We start from the raw sequence: 26235 nt of genomic DNA on the forward strand, positions 1-26235 counted from the left end.
TACTGGCCACACATGGGGCAGGACCTCGACCAATACTTGAAGGGGTGTCTTGTGTGTGCACAATTTCAGCCATCATCCCTCACGCACCGTGCGCCTCTCCAAAAGAGGGGGATGACACTGCCATGGTCAGATTTACAAATCGACTTTGTAGGCCCTGTGATTCGCTCTGCTAGGGGGAATAAGTACATGTTGACTGTGACATGCTTGTTTACCAAGTGGGTGGAATGTCTCCCAGCCCCAAATTGCAAGGCAGAAACCGCAGCTGCCTTGATGATTAACCACATCTTTTCTCGTTTTGGTCTACCTCAAAGGATTGAGTCAGACAGGGGTAGCCACTTCACCAGTGAAGTAATGACAAAGATGTGGGAGATACTGGGGGTCAAAAGGAAGTTGCATATTGCTTACAGGCCAGCTTCTTCTGGGGCAGTAGAGAGATATAACCGGACAATTGTGAGCATCTTAAAAAAGTTTGTGGCAGATTCTGGGCCAAGTTGGGATATCCGATTACCTCTGGTCCTAATGGCCATCAGATCTACCCCTTCATCTGCAACCAAAATGTCACCATTTGAGTTGATGACTGGGCGCAAGATGGTGCTTCCGCAGCATTTGCTCTACAGGACCCAAGAGCAGACACTAATAAATGCCTCCACTACTCATGAGTATGTAGAGAATTTAAGGAAACACCTCCAACATGCTTTTGCTTATGCTCAGCGGAATCTAGAAAGATCAGCTGATAGCATGAAGACCCATTATGACCTGAAAACTTCCAGGAAGGAATTTCGGGTGGGAGACCGGGTCTATCTATACAACTTCCAAAGGAACCAGGCCAAGCAGCGCAAATTTTTGCCTACATGGAAAGGACCCTTTGAGATCATCGACAAGATCTCCCCTGTGGCCTACAAGATCCGCATCCCCAAAGGTCCTTTGGCAGAGGGAGAAGACAAGTGGGTCCACATAAACCAGTTGAAATGTTGCCATCCCAGGCACGCTCTGCAACAACTGGAGGAATCCTCTGGAATCCTAGCGGGTACTGTCTCAGACTAATTCAGTTCCAATCATAAAACATACCACATCTAGTCTCTAAAATATTGTGATTTGCATGAAACTGTCTCTTAGTTATACTGTTTTTTTTTCAAAATAAGAATGTAATATTTCGTTATGATTAAATGCATATGCTGCCCCACTATCTCAACAGTGGTGGAAAAACGTCTATGAGTAGGTATTGCCGCTCTTCCTTTGTCGTCCTAGGAGAAAGAAAACCTGAAGACGGGCCAAGGAGGGCGATCCGGAGACCGGGAACGAAGATCCAATGGGCCCAGTGGACCGCCCAATATTCCCATCAGGACCGGCGAGGAGGACCGATCGATCAGTACCGGATGGAGAAGAAGATGCTGAACTGTGCCATCTACAGAGTAGGAAGAAGATTATGCGGACAGACCGGTGTGTGGGTCAAAACCCTTGGGCACGCGACTCCCCATCGACTCAAATTCAAAGTGCAGTCGCGTGGGGGGGCTTGTTGGGTGTCCTGACCCACGTTTAAGCTATCATGCTACAACATTTGGTGCTGTGGGCTTAGAAAATTCAAGATGGCGGAAAACCCACATGTGCGCCGAAATCCAGGAAAGCTGCGCAGTTTGTGCGCCCACCAAAATGGTTGCCTCACTTGCCACCCACCAGTGCGAGAATGAAAGGCCGGGTTGCCATGAGGGAAATGGGTTGCCAAAGGAAAAACAGTAGCGCCGGTTAGCTTCAAAGTGCTTTAAAACCACCATTGGACTACCCGCACAGTAGTCTGAAACCATTGGGAATGGCAATGCTGATTGCCAAATGCAACTTAGAATTGTTGGGAATTCATTTGTTAAATCCCAAAAATGGGTGCAGTACCAGTACTCACCACTATCCAAAAGCCGGCATTTTAAAACCACCCTGTGTTTCTCTGAAGGCAGGCTCAAAATGCCTATTTTCAAACATTACAATATGTGCAAAATATTCACTGAACACCAGCAGACATTTGGCAGAATGGAGTTTTGTGTGCCTACAAAATCTGGGAAATGAAGAGCCCAGAACAATGCTTATAACAAAACTGGCTGAGCTATGGAGTCAGCAGTTTAAGTTGCACTGGATTTAAAGACACTAAAATCGAAAATGTTTAGATTAAATGAGTGACCTATGTTTGGTGTCACATGCCTTTGTAACTGTTGAAATGTCATAGTTTTGCACTTAGAATCAGCATTCTAGCTGCATGTGTAAAATTGCAAGTTAATTTAAAAAGCAACAAAAAACATGACAGTTAGCTGAAAGTCTGGCTTAAGGAACTTGATTTTGCTTGACAACTACCCCCATCAGGAGTGAAACTTGAGTCACAGCTGTTTTCCCAGGACTATCTTCCTTTTTGCTGGCCACACTAAGAATATACCATCTATCTGATAATTGAATTACCTGTGCTCTGCAGGAGAGTGAACAATGCAACTCCCTTCACCCAGGCAGAGGGTTTATTGAGAGGATCATAAATGGCTTCCTCTTGAACAATGAGCCTTTCGGGACCCAAGCAAATCTTATATTGCAGGGGTCGTAAAAGTGGCTTACTCTTGGCAGAAACTGGGAGGGGGAGAAACTGGAGACAGAAGCTGGCTTGGCAGAACTGGATAAACCAGTATTTCTACCTTGTGCTGAGAGGAAACCACACCCCTTTGGAGCCAGAACATAACTTTAAAAAGATGGATCATTCATAGAGCGGACATGTGAAAATTTTATAAATGATACCATAATTCTTGTGATTTTTCTGCCCACAGTTTAAGAGGTTTTTAAAACCGGTGGTATGTTCAGGGGGGTGTCAGCGGAAAAGTGGATATTACTCTAAATGTATGCATGTTAAAAATCTGAAACTTCATCAGTTAATGTCCATACTCCCTGCGCACATGTATGTAAAGTTGGGTCAATGTCAGAAATTGAAAAATCAGTTAAAAAGTCAATTATGTGCCATTTCTGAATGCAAGCTCTTAGAAACAACAGATTTGGACAGAGACATGGCTAAATTCAGCCACACCGTGTATATGTAATTTCAAGCAACTGTGTAACTGTGAAATATGTCTTTTGTTATCAAATATAGAATGTGTGCAATCTGACAGAGGAGTGTCCTATCTGCAAGCCATAAAATGACATCACTCTGACACAACTTAGCTTCGCCAATCAAGTGAGGAATGGAAATTTGACCAATGACAAGTGAGAGGGGCAAGTTTAGTTATGACCAACATACCCACCCACTCTCAAAACACATAAAAGCAGACAGACAGGACAGATGGGGACCTTCAATTCCATTTGCTGCAACGCGCTCTGCCGGACCATACAACATCCAGAGATCCAGACTTCAAATTCATCAACCTCCAGAAAGCCAAACTAGAGACTTCAATCTATCCAGAACTAAGAGACCAGACCAGAGAGCGAGCAGTTCCAGAGACCAGACGCTGTGCCCAGAGAGAGACCAGAGCCCAGTCTAAAACCCTGACCAGATCCGTGATGAGGCCCATTTAATTCAAGAATATAGTGTGAGTACCCAGCAGAACTGTGTAGAACCAATCTCTTAGTTTAAATTCATCTAATTCAATCTATTTAACCTAAGTAGAACTGCCTGATAGCTCCAAATCTGTCACCTGTCATTCTAGCTGCAAAATCTGTCACTTGTCATTTTGAGCTTTTAAAATTTCAAATCTGAAAAACGACCTTCACAAAATCGCTCATATCTCCGCAACCGTTTGTGCTAGAGACTTGCAATAACTTTCATCTGAAAGGTTAGAATCGTGGCTTTCCTACGAACCTAGAACCGCATTCCTACCCCCTATAGTTTTACCGCAATCGCGGAACACGCATCCGCGAATTTTGCCGCGATTTGCAAATTTCTCAACGTGTGAAACAGCAGTTTGCTTGCCTTCTATTTGCCAGAAAATCGTTTGCCTCATAAAAACTAACCCTGAATCATTGCAAGAGTGAGCCTGAGCTAATATTAACTAGATACCATTCACCCTGAACCTCTGAAAGGGAATTAAAAGCAAATTTAGCATATTTTTAATTCATTGCCAGCACATATCAAAGCAATTTGGGCCTGTGTTTTCAAACTTCTGTAGTCTAAGCTTGCTGCGGTGAACTGAATTACAGTTGATTGCATTTCTGAGAACTGTGTGCTTTCCTCCCATTTCCTTGCATTGCATAAAGAGGAGGGGATTGCCAGAGAAAAGTGATTACATTGTTTTGTTGAAATCATATTGAGTATTTTCTATACTGCATTTCATTCATTCAACCTTGCATTTCCTTGAACCCTGTAAAGCATTCTCTACCACATTATACTTCTGTACCTATTTACCACTGTGCTACCTTATCCATTTCATGTCAACTCATTAGTGATTATAAAGAAGTGTGCTAGTGCCAGAATCTCCGTTGTTAATCATTATCATATCAGATTAAGTGTGATATTCAATTATTAATTTATTATAAAGTGTGATCTATATATCTATTGTTTAAATTATCAAATAAACCTTTTAACTTGCAAAACAGAACTACTTCTTGGCTCAGTGGGGTCAGGGGGATTCCAAGAGAGGGGTGTTATATAGGGGTAGTCATCCAGAACGCATGAACTGGACATAAAGATATATCAATAAGGGTTTTCATTCAGTATTATAGACTAGGCGTTGACTTAGCTGTAGTGTTGAATTGAATCCTCTTACACAGCACCTTGGAATATTTGTCGAACACTGGTACATGAAGTTGGGAAGAAACCTGGCCTTTTTAGAATCCTGTTCTTTTATTAACCTGCACAATACTGAAGATGTGTATTATTATAAAACCAAACGGGGGAAAGTCTTTATCCTATTCTATTATCGTTACTGTCATGTAGTTTTTTTTGTGCTGCTCGGGAAAACATGCTACAGGGTTGAGCACTTGGTTAGTGATCGGGCGCAAGCCAAAAGTTGTTCACATACATCCATACAAATATTAAAAACTTTTAACCGGATAACCATAAAATTAATATTTTTTACTTGTGCTTTGCAACAATTGAAACCTTTTTAAAACGTTCTCAAACTTCTACCAGAGACACGAGAAATAGGCTGATGGTTGAAATCTTGGTCCCCGGAAAATTGTTACCCAATTGTGGGTTCTGCCTTTCTTCGCTTTTATAAAGATAAGAAGGGCATTGCGTAGTGCTCAACTTGGCCTGGTCTCCTGTACAGGATCCCATTGAGTTGCAGGTTGGAGAGGAGGACTGCATCTTGCAGAAGTTTGGAAAAAGAGTCAGTTTGTGCCTTTGACAAAATAATTATGAATCGGGGTGCCCAGATGGTGTGTCTGCTAGAGAATCACCATGTGGCACAAATACCCATTGCCCATGCCCAGTAGATGTGATCAATGCAGCTGTAAACTTTGCTTTTTTTTTATCCACGCTATATTCCTGTGACAATTTCCCCAGAAATCAATTCTGATGATGCCAATTTCTGCAGTAGTGTAACATATTCCTCCAAGATTCTCCCGCTAATGCTAGAAAATCAAAGATTCTTTCCCCGCCCTGACAGGCACTCGCCTTGTGTCCCCCCCCAAATATTTTCTTGGTTCATTCACTCCCCACAATTGCTTTTTCCCTCCCTGACCTTCTCCCGTTACCCCCATCACTCTTCGGTTGCGTGATGCAGCTTCTTTTCCAAGCGTGTTTTCCATCAATGCCGCGGGAATCTTGTCAGATTCCCCTGATAATTCTGCTATTTAAACCATGTCAAGGAAAAGCACTCAAAGCTCTTCTTATGTGTTGGGCTTGGAGCAACCTCTCCCCCAATGGTCAATGTTCTCATGACCCCAGAGTCTAGGGGCGAATGTAGATCTGTCACCAATACAAACATAAGTTGTTTTTTTTTATCAATAATTGTTTACTCTAGTACATTAATGAAAAAATTGACAGACTTAATTCTTTCTGAAGCTCTTTTTGGCTAAAGCGCACAAATGAAAAAGATTTACATATCGATTTTTTTTTTTTTTTTTTTTTAAGTGAGAAAAGCCAAAGGAGAAATTTTGGAAGTAGTCCTTGTGAGCAAACGTCAAGATTTGTCAACAATTTCATAATTCAATACACATTTTTCTTTGTTCTGGATATCTAGTAAGTGACCCATGTGAAATCTAGTACATTTATATGCACATGTGAAAAAATTGCTTGAGAAAGGGGGAGGGGAGCCGTGGGAGACTCTTGCAATTCTGCCTTGGGATTTTATATTTTTGGCATTGCCCAGCACTGGTAAAATGGAGGAGATTCTTCTGCTTGTTGCCCTCTTGTCTTGGTTTGGAGATTTAGGGATGTGTTCTGCTATTGGTCTTCAGTTTGGAAGGTGTGGCCTTAAGGTAGTGAAATGGAAGAACTACTTCCACAGGTGCAATTTCGGATACTTACGACGATGCTTTGCTCAGTGTTCATATTTAATCATGAGATTACTGTGGTGTAAATTGCTGGACACTGCAGCTCAACTAGACTGTGTCATGTGGACGTCAATATTTCCCTCCATTAGCGTTCAACATTGAGGACCAACACATTCTAGTTTTTGTACGCTGAAAGTAAGAAGGAAACGGAGACAAACTGACCAAAGCAAATGCTATCTCAACCACTTTACATACATGCATACCGCATATGTTATGCATGTGAAAAGAAAAACGTATATCCCAAGTGGGTTCAGGTTTATGCTCCAAACATCCGTGGGTTACATTTGATTGGAGTGTAAGACGTCAGAACGCAGTTTTGCAAAAGTATTAGTAAAAATGATGGGACATTACAAAAAAGTGCAGCTATTCTGAGGTAGTTGGTGGAACAGGAGCTAAGAGTGTATGTTCCTTCACATGGCTAGGACCAGTAAACCGTCAGGGTGTCGTCACAAACTACAAAGAGCAGGCAAAACCAGAATCAAACTAGAAACCAGGAGAAAGACCATGGAAACCAGGAGAAAGGGAGAGGGTGATGTGCAAAGTCACAGCAAAATGCAACTCCTGATCTTGGTAAACCAGTTGCCAACTTGGAGAACTGTGGGAATTAACTAAGCTTACTAGTCAGATACTGTACATAGAAAAAGTGATTTGATTCCAATATTTCCCTGCTGTCAGTTATGGACTCCACAAAATGCTTTCATATGAATCGTAATTTGAATTCATATTTATTTGCACAGTAGGTAATTATCCGCATCAAATCCACACATGCCAACAGTATTTGTACTGACCTGTAGTAAAAAGCACAGTTCGTCATTCCCGATGGATGCACAGAACGCAACTTGCAATACTGTGCTACGGTTAAAAGATGCTAGCCCTACCACTGGGTACTCAAACCTTGTATATCACAATGCTGTTCTCGAGCTAGGTCCACACTTCAAACAATAAAATAAATTCTTCTGCAGCAATACAGCGGTAGTACTATAAATCAAGCAGGTATGTATTACCACCCCCTTTTTCATTTGGTTTAAAGCTGTACTATTCCCCATTTCCCAGCACATAATGTTCGCCTTGTCTCTTGAATATGAATGTTTTTTATCCCCATTTTGCTCCACAATCTTTCTTTTTAATTCACCACCTATAGTAAGTGCCCCCAATTCTAGTACCCAGTAGTCTTCCTAAATACACGGTTTGCAAAATGGCGCGCACTTGTGAATGTTGTCTTTTTAAGAGGGGAACTCTTGTATAATTAAGTAAACCTATTACCAGAAAGCATATCTGGATCTAAATAGTTTTTGTGGAACAGCATTCACAAGTTATAAAAGCTATATTAAATGATACTGTACATATAAGCATTCTGAAGGTGTCCAACGGCACATCTAAGCTATAAGCGGAACAGCAGGTTGCCCGGAACACACAGGCCACTTGGGGACATTCACGTGTAAGCAGAAAAGGAGTGCCTATGGGACAAAAATCAAGCACACCACTTCTACACAAATATTTTAATGATAATAAATATGTACATAAGTTCATTGAGTAGACAGTATGGTAGGAAAGAAAAGAGGAATATGTACAATTGTTATCCCACAAAATTAACATAAAATTTAGTCGAATAATTGATACCAGTGTTGACATTAACATTTTCATCATCCTAAAGACATTACCTAACAATGTTTTCATAGACAAACAGGAGAAATTCAAGCATATATAAAAGCAAAAATCGAAACAATTGATTCAAGTTGTAACACTATCTAATAATGCATCCGGCTTGTGCGACAACAAGCATAGAGAGAATTCTCTTATCCATTGTAGATGATAACAAGAGAATCGCAGACTAGTTTCGACATGTTCTGTAGTTTATTTAAGCGTGTCGTCAGGGTGTAACAAAAACTGTATTAAAAGACTTAATTTGCCCTTTCGCTATTTGTCTAATCTTTAATGAGTATAACTATATTTTTACAGTTCATACTCGGTACTTCGGAGACACCCAGTAAAGTGCTGACCTGGAAAAAGCGGTGGGAAAACGAGCCGTATTGGAGCATTCTTACAGTCCATAACAAATATCCGCACCCAAAGTGTGCCACCGCCTGTAATACTCACAGATTAGGCTGAAGACTGGAATCTACAGGGAAGATATAAAATAATGAACACACCAATACATAATGTATCCACACTACAACTTATAGAAAATATATTATTGAATGAAGCACCAAATTGACATATGTTTAAAGTCGAGACTGGGAGTTCAAATACCTGTAATGGTCCCGAGACAGAACACACATCAGTTGGAGGCCTAGGCAGTTTATCATTAAGATGCAAAGCAAACAGGAAAACAGCCATATACTCTATAGTCTCCCAGCGTGAACCTAAACATCGCTTTCAACATTGAAAACGAAGGTTCATTTTGGTGAAAAACAACACCAAAGCAAAGTCACATCTTCTGTGTACCTAGTGAACACTTAAAAGAATCTCTACATAGGGAACACTGGCCAAAGCATGCAACTCCATAGCTAAAGTCGGAGTCCTGCTTAGTGTGTTCACTGCACAGTACTCCGTTCACCAAATAATCAGCGCTAGTCGTGTCTTGATTGGAAAGAACTCTGAAATTGCATCGGGAAGCAGCACGCTGCGTATTTACTGCAAGCTGCCCGATGCTCCAGGAAATAGGGCAAGGGAGCTATACTACTGAAGCTCAAAGACCAGGCCGCACCCGGCACAATCTTGGTATGGCAAGTCAAACTAGAGTATGTGTTTATATATTTGCTTGCCATTCTTCCAACTGATTGAGTCCATCCACAATTAATTTAAGATTAACAATCCAACTTTGTTTTTTATATGCAAGTTTATTGACCAACAGTTCACTATTGGCTGCATTAGGTCCCAATTGTAAAATATTTGCTACCAAAGGGGCAGATGCTGTAGTATTTCATCGATTTACCTCTTGTCGAAGCTAAGGGACTCTTTAAAAGGATTGTTCAAGCCAAGAATGTAGGGCTCCTCAAAAACTGCCATAAAGTGAATGGCTAAGATCGGCGCAAAGGTACAGCCCACAGCCGTACCTTTGCACTGATTGTAAAAGTCCTGATTAAACTAAAACAAAACATTTTAAGGACTATTAAAGAACATTCTGTGATGAAATCAGTTGGTACAGTTTGAGGGGCAGGCCGAGTATTAAGGACCTGTTCTAGACCTACACTAGCCCTGTCCTGCGGGAGGTTGGTATATAAAGGATTCAATGTCCAGTGTGACTAGCAACTGTTTGGAAGGATCAAAAGTGCATCCTTCAATTAAAGTTATAACTTGTCTAGTGTCCAAGATACGTCACTGTCTCCATTGCCAATGGCTTTTGAAAAAAGTCAACATACTTGGACAAAGGTTCTAAAATGGCAAATGTTCTAAAAATGGAACCACAATTGCAAACAATGGGACGTCCAGTTGGATTGGCAGTATCCTTGTTTATTTTTGGCAGAATATAAAAAAGGGTGATTCTCCCTTCTGAAGTGTTGATAAAGTTGCTTTCTTTTTTGAGACAGGAATCCTTTTTGACTTCCTTGTATACTATATACAAGCCATGGAAGGTTCAATACACCACATTATTAAAGCTGTGCATTTGGCATCTACTGATTATGCATGCATTTAAATCTTCCTGATGAGCCATGGTGGCGAAACACGCGTTGAGGATATAGAGGACACTATTTAGCAAGTGTATGAATTTGAAACAGGATTTTGAGTTCTTTAAGATGAAAAATGAATGATTTTGATACAACTATGAAGACAACGAATACGTTAGATTGAAACTTTGTAAAGAAGAACAAGGAGTTGTATACTTATTATTATTCTTTTGAGACATAAAAGCACCAAAACTATTTCCTTTTTTTCCAGTTATGTTTTTAACTGTGGAGATGAAGTTCACAGGAAATGTTATGCAACTATAGATCGGAATAGAGTGATGAGTCAAAGTGCCTCTAGGTTACTCCCATCTGCCTAAACATTGCGAATACTGGCTAAGATTGCTCCGTCCATAGACTGGGAGACCCGCTCTACGAGAAGGCCAGAACATGTTTAAGAAACAATGTTCACGATGTGAGCTGCGGGCACATGCGCCCTCTTGCAAGGCTGGGAGTTTGTAATGAGAGGAGCACTGTAGAAGGGGAAGACTTCTGATGTACTGCCGATTCCTTTGTAACTTGCTGTAACGTAAGTGTGTGACAATGACCATATGATGTAACAATGACCCACGTGGAGAATGTACGCCCATGTCTGACTTCACACTTATTGAGCTGTAATCTGATAAATAAATGAGAAACTCTGTTGAGTCTACTTATCTATGTGTTAATTAGGTAGGCATGTATTGAACAATTATTAACAGTGTAATATAGTTCTGAGTGTGGATCCAGACCAATCACAATGTTCTGTTCATGTATTCTATTCAGTGTTCCATTTAAGGCATGTGTATTCTTGGAGTGTTATTATTTGTGGAGTTCTCTATGGAGTTCTGAAATCTTCAGTTGGGTCCTGCCTTTAGAGGTGGTGCCTGCTGTCGCTTGAACTAGACTTAAATAAACAAGTCTTTAACTACTACATTGCCTCGAGTTTACTTTTTAACAAACTCCTTATCGGACCTAAGTGCACTGGAGTGATTTCCAGGTTGCTCGCTTCCCCTGCATATTGCAGACACCAGACTGATTTGGGGCAGAGGTGTGTGCCTGCCCTGCTTTATTATTTGGAAGTCTCACTCCAGCTTCAACACGTGTAATAATGGTGCATAGGCGCATTTATTTCTGGGGACCGGGTTAGAAAGTAAAATAATGTCTTCAAATCTTTATACCCTTATGGCCACACTTAATTACAAATGGAGTAGCCAGAAAGTTGTAAAAATACACTTTATTTCTGTCATATTTTTCTTTGATGGTGACGGCAGTAATTGTGATTTAATTTCATGTATGTTGTGACATGTTTTGGGTTGTATAAATGACTGGAAGTGATTCAATGTCTTGGGTGGAACAACTCTATTTTCAAATGTCCCAACCCATTGTGATGCTCTTGAATCATTTGGTTTGTGTATTAATTCGGTGTTTGTAATACACAGATAAAGTAATATGATGTATATAAGAACATTATACAGGCCATAAAAGAGCTATGTAGAAAAGCAGAACAAATTGCATATTCTTTCAGACATCGTATCTTGAAATGTCCAGTTATGGGATACATATTAACACCACTCTTCATTCTATTAGTGCAGCAAGAGCACACAAGGTAAATAAATGAACCTGTTTTAGGAGTGGCACGAAATTGGTTAAATTCACACCTGGCCACACCAATTTCACTGCATTTGGTGAACGGTTATTTCACAGCATTTTCGGTGATATTTTAGGAGTTGTGGATCGGGGAATAGTCTAAAAGACGGTATGAGGGTTGGAGGGCAGTAGTAGAGGTTGACGGTGGGCTTAACTCATAAAAATACCACAACAAATGTGGTGAAATGATCCATGTGGCCAGATGTATGAGATCCAAGAGATGCATTTTTCTTGAGTGGGTAAGAATTCCGATCTTGATAAAGTCTCTTAAAATACAAGTGGCAAAATTATAGATTTTAATTCATCAATGTGGATAGTTTGTGTTTTGTTGGAATTAAGGGTCAATGGCTACTAATGATTTTCTTAATCGATGGTGTTTCTGTATATAATGTATTCTCAATTTGGATGTAGATTTAGATAAACTTGTCAATAATGATGGATGACCTTTGGATACATTTCTATCAATGGCTTCATTAATAATGTAACAAGAATCACCGTGTTGTGTAAAATTCACAGATGACTTGGAGGAAGCCTTCATTAAGGATGATTCTTCAATAAAGATGTGTTTTGCTCAGAAATTATGGGTGTTTCATGTGATGTGGATTCATGGAGCAGAAACGTCATAAGGAATCTCGATATGATGAAGGTTTAGAGTAAATCTAAAATTTGGGAAATCCATGTTTTGTAGCAGTCATAGTAAAAAATGGCAGATGTTCAGACCTATTTTAAAGGTGAATGTCAAGGTGGGATGTGTTGTGCTAATTTCTAGAAAAGAGTGAAGACTTTAACGTATGGTGATCAGAAATGCTAATCTTGATCACACGTCTCCTTTTTTCCATTCCTCGAAGCTGAATGATGGCATTCCATAAATGTATTAGCTTCATTTGGTGCAAATGTTGCACTCATTGATCCTTTCTGTAGTTTAAATTTAATAAAACATTAAATAAAGTAATTATTCTCTAATGAAAAACTCGGTAAGGTGATCAGAAATGCATGATTTACTTCTTTTAAAGATGTTCTATGAAAAGCCGATCTTGCCGCCTCAATGCCATCTTGGAAAGGAATGTTGATATATGAACTGGTTATCTTTGTTGTGGTTGATAGTGTGTTTACAATGATGAAATTGTTTAGGTTTCTAAATATAATTTTGTAGTTTCAATTAAACGATCATTGCTTCTAGTCCTCAATTGGTTGAGAAAAATATGCATTACTATTCGATTAGATAGATAAACATTGTGGGACTCTAGTCTACCTGATGCTTTCTATAGTATGTTCTGTAACTTGGGGAGAACGTACAATGCACAAATATATGTGGTGAATCTTGTCAAGGATGGCACTGTATTTTCTGAAATGTCGTAATAATAGTTCTGTATCTGTTACTGCTTGTATGAATGAAATCACTTAATTTCTGCAGTCTTTATCCAATTAATATATGTGGTTTGGTCAGACTTTGTTGCAATGCTTCACTAAGGCAATAGTAATGATTCATCACAAGAACGGTTACTCTTACCTACTTGTTTATAATTTGTTCATAAGTAGAAGAGGATTTCAATCCTGTAAATTCTGTTTTAAATTCTGTCTAATAGGTGGTTTAGAGTAGTTGAGTTGATGAATATCCTTCAAAACCATTCTCATAAATGTTTTTAAACTAGTGTTGTAACTGGGTGGTGTGAAACGATATACTGTGATGGGGGACTGTTAATAATGTGGTTTTGAGTAAACAGAATTTCAGTTTTAATGCATGGATAAGATTGGATGGGAGAGGACAACAACCCTATCAACCTGGCCATAGACCACATCAGCAGGTTCTCTGGGAGAAGCAAGTAGAAAATATACTGTTTTGTTGATATGTCTCGGCGGACAAGCCAATGGTCTGAGCTGGGGTAATGGCTGACCACCTCCAGTTGACTGAGAAGGCCAGATCATTGAGCAGGGCAATGGTTTTATGAACATGCTGTTCAAGCAAAGTCTGATCTAAAGTTGCAGTGCATGCAAGTTGCTAACCAGATGTACTGTTGTCTCTGATAACCTACAGCTGGCCTCAGGAGTTTCATAAAGCTTTAGCTGGCGGAGGACAGGCAGAGGGGTAGGCAAGTAGAATACCACAACACCATGCCCGACTGGAAATGGCGAAAGGGCTGGTGAACCTGAAAAATGGAGGCAGAGTTTGAGTTGTCCCTTTGGCTTCATTTTGGTGAACCAATTATTCTGGTGACAATATCGCTGATGATATGGATTTCCTGCAAATTGAAATGGCAGGGCACACCCCAAAATTCAGGACCTTGTCATTCATGAACAGTTAGAGGAATGTTATAGACAGAGAATCTTTTCTTTTTTGTTAACCTTAAATAAAATGGTGGTTTCCCAGTCATATGTTTTAGAATAATCCCTGTACGCAAAGCAAGCATTTCTATCTTTATTAATGCCTGTTTCCAAAGGAATAATCTATTTTGCTGTTATTTTGAAATTGTACATTTCAGCAGGGTAATAAAATCTATGTAGAGTCCTGTCTAACATTGTACCAATTACATATTTTACATGTCCATCACATCCTATTTTACTGTAATCCATTCTCAAACTGGCTGAAGCTCAGGAGGCGGCAGTGCGAGGACCTTGAGTACTGAACAGGAAATCTGAAATGCCCCTGGCAATCTAGCATTCCCAAAAATAAACTTTTCTGATAGTTCTATAACGTTCACTGCTCCTTCCTACAAGCACCTTGAATGACCTTCCAATTTGCAGAACTGTGCTACAGAATTCTGTTCATTTACTCGGCTATACCCTCCCCCCTGGCAACAGTACCCCAAGTCTAGATGCTTCTGCTGCAATCATTTTCTCTGTAAAGAACTGGTGTTTTCCATGGAGCCAAGCCCACATTATACGACCTATGCTAACAACATAAAACACAATGGAAAGCCAGTCACTTTGGTGTATTAGGAGAGAATTCATCCCATAGATCATCAGCAGTTGGAGAAGAATGAACCTGATGGAATAGTTGGTGGGCTGTACAAGAAGCCTATTCTTCATTTTTATTTTTTAAAGATGGAAATGTATTGATTTTTAACATTGACAGCTAGTCTGGCGACCCGCCAGAATTATATGCATATCAAATCAGCAAACATGTATGTTCCTTCCCCTCCCTTGCCCACCTCCCCTCTCCCCCCACAGGAGTTCTCCCTAAAACAGTAACCACATCAGTTATCTGGGTAACATGGTGGGCACTCTCTATGATAAATACCATTCAGGGCATGTCTGAGGTTCAGGGCCCTCGGCCTCCGTAGGCACTTGAGGGTATTGAAGTCTCTTTGCATATGTGACAAAAAGGGGGGCCACACCCCATGAATCATAATTGTGTGTTTCTTTTGTTAGCTGTGAGGTTCGCCATCCTCAGCATAGTCCAAACTTGGTCCATTCATAAATGCGTGGAGGGGACTTTGGCTATCCTCCAACTGTGGAGGCATGCAAGTTTCACAGCCAGCAATAAATCGGCATATAGGTTTCTGTTCAAGGTAGTATCTAACAGTGACATAGGGAGAAAGAACCCCAATACACAGCACATCGGGTCATCGGGTACATACACCTGCAAGATTGCCTTTATCTTGGATCTCACTTCTAGCCAGTGGTCCTGAAGCAGTGGGCAGCCCCATAATTTATGCATCATCGTTCCTTCCATTGTACACCCCCACGAGCACAATTTAGTGTTATCCAGGTGTCTATGATGCAGCTGGGATGGCGTTTTGTACCACCTTGTTAAAATCTTGAATTGGCTCTCGGCCAGGCAGGGACCTAATGCTGTTGTTGACCTTCTGTAAAGCTCCTCCTACTCCTCAGAGAGGTCGGCCCAAGAACCTTTTCCCACCCCTCACAGTACAGTCGGCGAGCATGGGTGAATGGCGAATTGATGATCTTATACAGGGGAAAGATTAGTGATTTTGAGTCTGCCGCCAACTGGAACACCGACTCTAAGTCCATCCGCTGTTTAGTCACTCCTGCTACATTGGAAGGGTGTAGAACCCGGTGCCTGGCCTGAAAATATGTAAACCTCTCATGTTCCCCCCAGCCCCAGGGTAGCCTTACAGTCCTCAAAGCTACAGAGCCTCCCTTTGTAGAAGAGGCAACCCATTTTCCCCACTTCCTTATCCATCCATTGGGTAAAACCACTATCCAATTGCCATGTTGTGAAGTCCTTGTTGTAAAGAAAAGGTGTAAACAGGGAGGGGAAAGTGGTGGACCCCTGCATTCTGGTGACAGTATCCAAAGCCTCCAGGGACCCCCTCGTCACCGGATTAACATATAAACTCTGCGCTCTCGCCAGATGGGGGTGTCCTCTAGCGCCTTGAAGCATCTTGTGTGCTAGATGGAATTGCAAATGCTGATCTCAGACGCAAATAACCAGACAGACTCAAAGAATAGGGCAATCTGGCGAACAACAAACTGTAGTCCACACACTCGCATTTGATTATACAAAGGTTTTATACCTCTATCTGCATCATTTGACATCCTACTTGCCAAATTGTAAAACCCATTGAAGGGAGGGATTGGTTACGGGAATATATACCTATACATCATGTAAGTATTAGTAATATTACTGGATTCCTCTTATCTAGTGGGCACGTCTTGAACCACCTCTGAATACGTAGGTATAATACAGATTATAGCAAAATAATGTCAGCGGGTTGGCCGATGCAACCTTGCATAGCATATTGCTACAAATTGGTTGGCATGCTTTCCCAAACTTGGACTTTAATTGTCCAATACTTGGCTCTTGCAGATATTTTCCTCTTTACGTAATCAAAGAGAAATATGTCTTGCATACATGGCTTATCCTTTTGACTCCCCATGTGCCTTGCAATTATTCCTTGATGTGGCATCCTTGATCCCTGGCCAATAGACTCCTATTTATTTCTCCCACAAAGCTGTTTTTCCAGTGTCTCCTGACTCTGCAGCCCTGGTCTGTCTCTGAGGTAGCTTAATTGGTTTCAACATGAATCCGACGTCCATCTTTTCATCATGGCCGTCCTAGCCACGTGGCTTTCTTCTGCAGAAAGCCTCTCTGTCTTCCTTGCGTTTCTGCATGTATACACTTATTAGTCTGCAGGTTTCTTTATCTTCTTTGCATCTTTCCTTCATGACATCACTCTGTTCTTGTCTGATTTTACTTATAGCTCTATGATGTCGAATGGTGTGTGCAGACATTCTTCAACCGTCTCAGTGCGAGGGTACATTAGATACGGTTGTCGAAGTGCATATTGTCACTCATACACTCGATGTAGTATTGGGATGATACTTGGTGTCCCACATAGGACTCTTCTCCTGCTGTTCCAGTATGACTGAGGTGAGGGGGTGGGAGGTATGGATGAATTATACCCCTGCTCCTCTACAGGGGAACCAAGGTTGAGTCCATATTTGACTGCCTGCTATAGCCTGCTTCATACTAACCCACAGATGGGAGTCACGTTGGACCCAGTCAATAATGGGCCGGATTTGCGCAACTCTATAGTAGTCCCAAACCCTGGTGAACGCCAGCCCCCCTATGCCCCTGCTAGCATAGAAACTATGCTTATTGTCTCAGAGGATAGCTCAGCGGCAACATGCTCGCCTTGGAAGCAAAATGATGCGGAGCAACACAGGTTCGATTGCCGAGTCCACGCTTAGAAACCCGCCCCCTTCCATAGGAACTTCACTATCAGGGAATCCCGCGCTTGAACAGTGTGCATTGAGTTAGCAATGGGGCAGGGCCTGGAAAAGAATGGAGCAGCCTGGGTAAGGCGTTCATTTTTGTGATTGACATTTTAGCAAACCAGGAGAGGTAAAAGTCAGCCCATATATCCAGGTCTCTCTTAATACTTCTGATAAGTGCTGGGTAGTTCGCCCCGAAGAGCTCACCTAGGTTGGCTAGGGGGCCCATGCATATGTGAAGGATTGCTCCAAAACCGCCTTTAGTGCTGTCTGGATATTCAGACCCAGAATTTTAGACTTTGAGGTGTTAATTTTGAACTCTGAAACCTTGCTGTATCTTTGTATTTCTTCGGCTATCTCTTGTACTGAGGTTAAGGGGTCAGTGACCGAAAGGATAACATCGTCCGCAAAAAGGTTATTTTATGTTGGACACCTCCAAACCCGATATCTGCTATTTCATCATTAGTCCAGATCCTGGCTGCAAGGGCTTCCATTACTATCGCAAATAGCACCTGTGACATCACTCTGCTGAGATTTATAAGTTCTGTGAGTGCTCCATTCACCAGCAACCTACGTAATCATTTGACACATCAGAGGACTAATGTTAAATCTGCTAAGTACCTCCCTTAGAAAGCCCCACTTGACCCGGTCCAAGGCCTTCTCGGCATTTAATGTTGGCAGTGGAGAATGTGCCGCGTTCCATTTCTCAAATAAGTGGAGGACCCTTCTAATATTACCCATTGTGCCCCTCGCCCACACAAATCCTGACTGATCCAGGCTAATCAGATGAGGAGGAAATCTTTCCAGCCTGGGTGCCAGGATTTCAGTAAATAACTTGGCGTCCTGGTTCAGGAGGGTAATTGGCCTGTATGAAGAACAGAGGGTGGGATCCTTACGAGCCTTGGGTATAAGTCATTTGGCCCTCTCTCATGGACTGTGGTAATTCCCCACCCGAGACCCCCCTGAATGGAGTTGCATATGTTGCTAAGGGGTCGCGCCAGAATTGGACTAGGTGTTCTATACAATTCGGCCGTTAGGCCATTCGGACCCGGGGCTTTGTTAGGCTTGAGTGTCTTGATAGCCTGTAGAGGTTCCTGTGGTTCTATTGGGGCCCCCATCTGCTCCCTATTGTATTGGGACAGTCGGGTCAGCTCCTCCCCCTCTAAGTATGCTATCTGTTCCTCTTACGTGGGGGAGCTTGACGTATACAGGGATTCATAGTAGGCACAGAAGATATTACTTTTCTTATCCTCCTCCCCTCCCACATTCCTTGCCATCCCCGTCTCTCACTGTGTGGATGAATGACTGGTTTGTTTGAGAAGGTGAGCTAGTAGCTTACCTGGAATATTGCCCTGCTCCTAGTACCCAAGTTGCAACCCCAACATGGCCCTTTCTGTCTTCTGGGCCCTCAACAGATTCAGCTGCTGCTTGGCCCAATTAACTCTCCTGAAATTGCGTCAGGTCGGGTCTGCAGAGTAGGCCCCCTCAGCAGCCCTGATATCCTCCATTAGATCCCTTTCTACTTGACCTATCATCCGCTTCTGCGTCACTGCACTTGCAATGATGTTCCCCCTGGATACCGCTTTCAAAGCATCCCATCTTATTCCCTTACTAGTGGCCCCCTTGGGACTGTCCTTTTAAGTAGTCCCCTAGAGCCCCCTTCAGCTCCTCCAAGCAAATTGGATCCCTAAGGATGCCAGGAGGCATCCTCCATTGACCCTGTTGGTGAGCTGTTCCCTAACCCACGAGATGCAATATTACCATGATCCGTCATGGTCATGGGTTCAGTAGTCTAAGATGCAGCCAAATGTGCCAACCCTGAGGAGATGGAGATGTAATCTATTCGTGATCCGGAAGCATGTGCACGAGACACAAAGGTATAGGCTTTGTCAGTAGGGTAATTTGTACGCCATATATCGATCAGGCGGCAATCAGATATACAGGCCCGAAGCACCATGGAAGCCAGTCCGGTTGATAGCGTGCATGGAAGGACCCGACCTGTCCTTGCCCCTGTCCATTGCCTGGTACATATCCCCAACGAGAATCAAATTCCCCTGTCCCCTAGTTTCTAACTTGTCGTGATCTACCGTATGAAAGGCTCTGGGCCCTTGTTAGGCGCATAGAGAGTATGGTTACCAGGCATCCTGAATCTCACCCACAATCATCATTCATCTCACTTCAGCATCCCTTTTTGGTAACTGAGTTTGAAACCCAGGCCCCTATGCACTAGAACGGCCACCCCCACTCTCTTTCTAGCCGCTGAAGAAAATAACTGATGCAGAAAATGTCTAGTCCTAATCCGAGTTTAGTCCCTCACTAGTAGGGGAGTTTCTTGCAGGCCTACTACATGCGATTGCAAACATTGCAGTTCCCGGAAGAGCTAGGCATGCCCGCCCATGGTGTTAAGGCTTCTGGCATTTAATGTACCTACATTAATTGCAATGTACCTACATTAATTGCCATCCTCCCATGGCACTGCCTTTTGCATCTACATGTCCCCCCCGGGCTCCCATGGTGTCATATCCACCCCGGTCCTCACATTCCCCCGGTCTTGTACTGCCACAGACAGAACCCTCCCTCAGTAACACCCCCCCCCCCACCTAGCAATAGTTACCATCCACCTATCCATAAGAACAACAACTCCTGTAAATCCCCAAATACATCCCCCCCCCCTCTGTCACACTCCATAGATGGATAAGAGGATGTCCCACCCCTCCCCGCCCCCCCACGCAGCCATGCCCGCTATCAATTCTTAAGGAACAAAGCAAACCAACTGTTGTCAACCTTTGTGCTGTGCCAGCCAAGTTAAACCAGCTCTGGCAATGGTTTACAACCACACAACTTCTGCTGCCATCAGGATCTCCTTGCTGCGCAGTCCATCCCTTCTCTTCTGCCCTTCAAGCCCCCCCGCAATGGAGCACAGGTGTAAAACTAAAAGACCAACATCGCGCATCATTTATTCGTTTTCTTCCTGCTCGCCGGGCTTGTCTGCCACAAGCCTGCAGCTTAGGATTCCTTCAGTAGGGGCGTCCCGTGGGACATGCCCTCCTCTTCCAGCATGAGGCCCAACAAGCAGGTGCCCTACTCCAGCGTGAAAATCGTGCGGACCGTGTCCCTCCATTTAAACTGGAGACCTAATGTCTTGGCGTTGCAGCTCCTCAATGATGGGTCTTGGCACTATGCGTTTTGCCAGGGTTGGCTGGCAGACATCCTGGTAGATCTGAACTGCTGAGTCCAAGTAGGACATTCTATTAGCCATCCTGGCCACCCCGAAGGTTGCTTCTTTCACCTTGTGTTTATGAAGTTTAACTAAAATGTCCCTTGGGGGGCTATTTTACCCCTCTTTTCTCAGACCAACCCTGTATGCCCTATCTATCTCGATGACCTCCCCACCCCCCCGGGGGGCCTACGATGTGATCTGAAAGAAGAGCTTCTGGATGCAATCCTCGATCTCCCTCTGCCCCTTCAGCCAAAAATGTTATCCTAGGTTATCTCTGCGAGCCCGGTTTTCGAGTTCATTGCACTTAGATTTCAAAGGCTCATTGCCTTCCTTCAGAGTGATTACCATTCCTCGGACCTCCCTGACCTCAGCCTCCAGGGTGTTCATTGAGCATTCATTGTAATCAACTATGTCCCCCAATGCTCCTATGTCCCTGCGAAATTCAGCAGCCGAGTCGAGCATCTCTTTGCGCAGGTCTGCAATTTCAGTGTCCTTGACGTTGTTTTTAGGAGCGTCTAAGGATCGTATGAGGAATTCAACAGTGACCTGCGGTACATTGCCCAGGGGTCCAGGTCTCTCTCCATCTTGTTCACCCCTTCTCCATCCCCAGATGCTGCAACGGTTGCTTATGGGGCGTCTTAAAGAATTGCCTTTCCTTGAGTCTCTGGATATGCTGTGCCTCTCAGCTTGCAGGGTTATAGTTTGTGCTCAGACCAATCACAACTGTTTGGCACCTAGCAAGCCTTATCCACCTCCATACCCAGACTGGTAACCATCCATTGCATCACTTCATGGCTGCTCATTCCCTTCCTCCCTGAACATGAATTGGGCGGGGTGGGGGCAGCTCCTCACAAGCCAATCTACCCCACTCCAAGCCTCCAAGTCAGTCTCGCAACGCTCCTATGACAGCTACCCGCAGGCTCCTACCATGCTTCCACTGGGAGCTCTTGTGACTCTGCGGGCTTCTGTGTAGCTCCAGACCTATCTACCAGTGTCAGGCTGTTGATCTCTCCCCACACGGCGATGCCACTGCAATAAATGGGATGGGACGGACCCCACAGGTCGCACCATGTAGTGCGAAGCATGAGGCAGAGCGCATCTCCCTTGGGGCGGAGAAGCTCCTTCACTTCTATGAATGTGCACCACCTGGCACAGTCTCTGCAGGTCTACCTCCAGAGGGCTGACGGGAACGGCCCAAGAGAACCACCCGCACCGCGGCACCAGTATGCTGCCGCCTCGCTGCCTCCCCCTCCTCAGGTGTGACACCCACCAGCGGTCGGCACCATCTTTTCTGAGCCAGCCCCAGCCAACAGGGGCTCTGCTGTTGTCTAAGCCGCAGCAACTGTCTTTCTGTACCGCAGAGGCACCCTGCTATTTCAGGCTTCTCCCCCGCAGCTTTATAACCATGCTTGGGCTGCTAGTTCACTGCTGTCTCTGCAGGCAGGGTCGGTGGTCGGAGCGGGTTACAAAAGGACGTCTGACCACTCCTCCATTGGCTGTGCATTTTAATTTTTTGATTTAAAGAGTTGTTGTATCCCTTGCTTGGGATCTAGGTTGTCTTTCAACAAATCCCCATTGGTGCTTTCCCAGACCAGAAACCGTTACATCACGGATGGTGGAGGTCAGACACATCATGGCTGAATCTGATACTATTTCCTTCACAGAAACCCAAATAGCAGAGTTTATAGAGGGCCCTTCATTTTTTGAAAACCTCCAATTGCCTAACCAAGAGAATAGCACTTCAGGTGATGCCTTACTTAGGCTTAAAAAGAAACAATTTTGCCCTGAAATGCATGGGCACGTCTTGAAAGAATACCTCAAATCAAGTATTATACCGCAAGGATTACAGGTTAAGATTATTCCCTGTTTATTCCCAGATGATACGGGATATAAAGTAGCATTCAGTCAGGTGGCAACCAAGTGTATCCATGATCTATTGCTTTTAACGATCACTACAGCCCGAAGAGTAAGTCAGAAAATTATAGAAACCGTTCTTGATCAAGTCTTTCTGATGAACTCACTTATCACTGAACCTAAACATAAACTTGAACAAGTGGAGAAATCTTTTCAAGAATTTAAAAATATAACTATTGAAAAAAAGACAAGTATACTTAAAAAAGATATCTCCATGTTCAAAAAAGAGGTGGTTTACCCATACTTGGAAGAAGATTTTAGCTTCCAAACTTTTTGGAAACAACATGGCCGTCAGAATATTGGTGCCGGCAGGAGGAGAGGAGTCACCTTTTCGGACACATCCTGTAGTAATTCAGGTAATGAAGATTAACAAACCAGAATTTAGGGAATCTCCCTTTTCGAGGAAGGGGCGGCCACAGAGTGGAGCCGCCCACAGGCAGACTCACATGCAGGTGCAGAATGCCCCCCCCCCCAAGGCCAATGGCATTGGGACTTTCAAACAAGCAACCGGTCGTACAGTTGGTGGATGAGATCTTACCTATCTTCAGCTTGTCCCTATGAGTCCTTACGGAATCGGAATTGTCTATTTTAAAACAAGGTGTATTGTTTGTTCCTACACTGACTCCTAGCGCCATGCATCTTACTAGTGAGGTTCAACATTTTAGATTAAGAGTTTTTTTTCAAATAAAGAGAATACTACTGAACTAAATACCTCTGGATTGGCGAAACCTTCTTCTTTTACGCCAAATTCCTCTGAGCTTCTGCCGGAAGTAATGATTTTTGAAAAAATTGTTCTCAAGGAATTAGAAAAATATATTGAGTACCCAAGGAACGCTATGAGGCCGAAATTGAAATTAGCTGAATTTCATGCTATAGAGACCCTAGCTCAGGATCCTACAATAGTAATTAAAACAGCTGACAATGGGGACGGTCTAGTTGTGTGAGATGCTGACCTATACGATCAGGAGGTCCTTAGATTACTTAATATTCCTGGCCACTACCAAAAAATCAATCGTGTCCCCACGGCTTTGATCAAGAAGAAAATATTCCAACTCAGTGAAAGAGCTTTACAAGAGGGCTTCTTGTCTAGTAAGGAATTTGAATTAATTAATTACTTAGAAGAAAGAATTGCCTTATTCTACATCATCCCCAGAGTGCACAAAGAAATCCTGAAACCTCTGGGTCGTCCAATTGTATCTGGTTGTGGGTCTATTTTAGAACCATTGTCTAAATACATTGATATCTTTATTAAACCGATAGCAAGGGCTACTCCCACATTTTTGCTAGATTCTAGGGATGTCATCAATCTTGTAGAAGGATTGGCTTTTGATTCCACCAAGCAAATCCTTGTCACATTAGATATAGAAGCCCTCTATACTAATAGTCCACAAGACAAAGCTATTTCCAGCTTGTGTGTTATGTTGGATAGACACCCTATTCCTCATACTGTTCCGACAGTTTTTTTTGTCAACATGTGCCGAATTGGTCTTGGCCAATAGTTTTTTTCAAGTTCAAAGACCCCTATTTTTTTTTACAAAGTAAAGGTACTGCGATGGGGTGTACTTTTGCTCCCAATCTGGCCATCACTTTTATGGCTTTGTTCGAAGAAAACAATGTGTTGAACAACATTAATCCTTTTCTCACATATAGCAAGTTACATTGTAGATATATAGACAATATTCTTGTTATTTGGGAGGGCAATACAGATACACTGGTGATGTTTGTAGCTTGGCTCAATCAGGTGGATTGTAATATACATTTCACTTTTGAACATTCAACCACCTGCATTCCTTTCCTAGATTTATCCATCTATAATGAAGAAGGGTTTCTGCAGACAGAGCGCTACAGAAAACCTATGGAAAGGAATACTACTAATTTCAGAGCCAACACCCCAAAATTTTGCTACGCAAGGTTCCATATTTTGTATTTGTATTTATTGATTTATAAAGCGCCTTACACCAAGGCGCTGTACAGTGGAACAACTTAGTACATAAAAACATAAACAATATAACGGTGGAAGCAAAATTACAATATGAATCATTCCACAAAGCAGTGAAAACAGCAATTAACTGAAGGGGAAAGGGGGAATAGGGGAGTGGGACTGGGTGGGGTGGGAGGGGTGATGATGAGTTGGAGGAGGGAAAGGGAACGGAGAGAGAGGGGAGGTAGGAGAGGAGAGAGAGATAGTCAAGAGGAAAGAATAAGGAGGGAGGGGATGCAGAGGGGGAGGGGGTTTCAAGGAGGAGAATGGAGGAGGAGAGATTTAAGGGAAGTGCGAATGAGGAGAAGGTAGGGGTGGAACAGATTGCGAGAGGAAGGGAGTTCCAGTGCAGAGGCGCTAGGAGTTGGAAGGAGTGGAAACGGGAGGAGGCACAGGGGGAAGGAGGTACAGTGAGAAGGAAATAGTCAGCGGATTGAAGGGAACAGGAGGGGGAGTAGAAAGAGAGAAGGGAGGAGAGATCAGGGGGAGCGAGACCATGGAGGGATTTGAAGACCAGGCATAGAAAGTGAAATTTAAGTTGAGAGTGAAATGGGAGCCAGCCAAGGCATGATGGCGAAGCAGAGATGGAGTCACGGGAGGTAAGAAGACATATGGTACGAACAGCAGAGTGGTAGATGGATTTAAGGGGGGCAAGATAAGATGAAGGTAGTCCAAAGAGTAGGGAAGAGCAATAGAAGAGGCGGGAGAAGATGAGGGAGGAGATTAATAGTTTGGTAGCGTGGAAAGTGAGGGAGGGACGGATTTTGCGAATGTTGAAGAGGTGGTGGCGACAGGTGCGAGAAGTGAGGGAAATATGTTGGGAGAAGGAGAGAGAGGAGTCGAAGAGAACGCCTAAATTACGAGCTTGGAGAGAGAGAGAGATGGGGAGATTAGAGGGAGGAAAGTGAATGAACGGGGGAGGAGAGGGAGGAGGAAAAGAGTTGGAGGGAAAGAATAGGACTTCGGTCTTGTCAGTGTTAAGAGAGAGAAAGCGGGAGGACATCCAGTTCTTAATGGCAGTAAGGCAGGAAGAGAGTTTTTGGTGAAGGTCAGTTGAGAAGGAGTTGAGTGTCATCGGCATAGAAGTGGTGGGAGACGCCAAACGAGGAGATAACAGGGGCAATGAGGGAGGTGTAAGGAGAGAAGAGGAAAGGATGTTTTTTTGGCATGTTTTTACGATTGCGTTGCAATTGTACTAGTATTGTGCATTTCAATAAACATGCCAATGTCCTACAGGCTAGACTTTTGCAACGTGGCTACCCCAAAAAACTGGTCAAGCATTCAAGAAGAAGAGTTCGCTATATTAACCATGATGCTCTACTTGCTGCTAAGATCAAAGGCCCAGATCAAGAGCAAATGGTGTGTGTTTCTACCTATTGCCAATATAGTGATACTATCAAAGCTAATATCTTGAAGAACTGGAGGATTCTTAATTCAACTGGATAAACTTTGCAAAAACCTTTTTGCTTTTAAAAAAAAGCGTATATTTGGGACCGAAACTAACGCGGGCTAATAGACTACCCTTGCGATACAATCTGGTTAGAGATATCAATCTAAACCCAGTAAGAGGTCATTATCCTTGTGCTTCATGTGTGGCCTGCAAGTCTTTCAAAAAAATGACAGTTTTCGAGTGACGGGAAGAATTGGGAATTACGTACTTTTACTACATATAGAAGTAAGAATGTAATTTATGCCAT

The 26235-nt window shown here is 43.0% G+C and overlaps 1 protein-coding gene across 5 annotated transcripts in view; it reads left to right on the forward strand.

The window, feature by feature from the left end:
* LYN (LYN proto-oncogene, Src family tyrosine kinase) overlaps positions 1-26235 on the forward strand; it is a 675065-nt gene that overhangs the window by 43783 nt on the left and 605047 nt on the right. Inside the window, exon 2 of one of the 5 annotated variants that reach the window (XM_069621063.1) lies at positions 6029-6136. The exons of the other annotated variants lie outside the window; for them this stretch is intronic. The gene's annotated coding sequence lies outside the window, so the exon portion shown is untranslated. The remainder of the gene's footprint in view (positions 1-6028; positions 6137-26235) is intronic. 5 annotated transcript variants of the gene reach the window in all.

The sequence above is a fragment of the Ambystoma mexicanum genome, chromosome 5q, assembly GCF_040938575.1.
Source record: "Ambystoma mexicanum isolate Mex_15411 chromosome 5q, UKY_AmexF1_1, whole genome shotgun sequence".
Classification (NCBI taxonomy): domain Eukaryota; kingdom Metazoa; phylum Chordata; class Amphibia; order Caudata; family Ambystomatidae; genus Ambystoma; species Ambystoma mexicanum.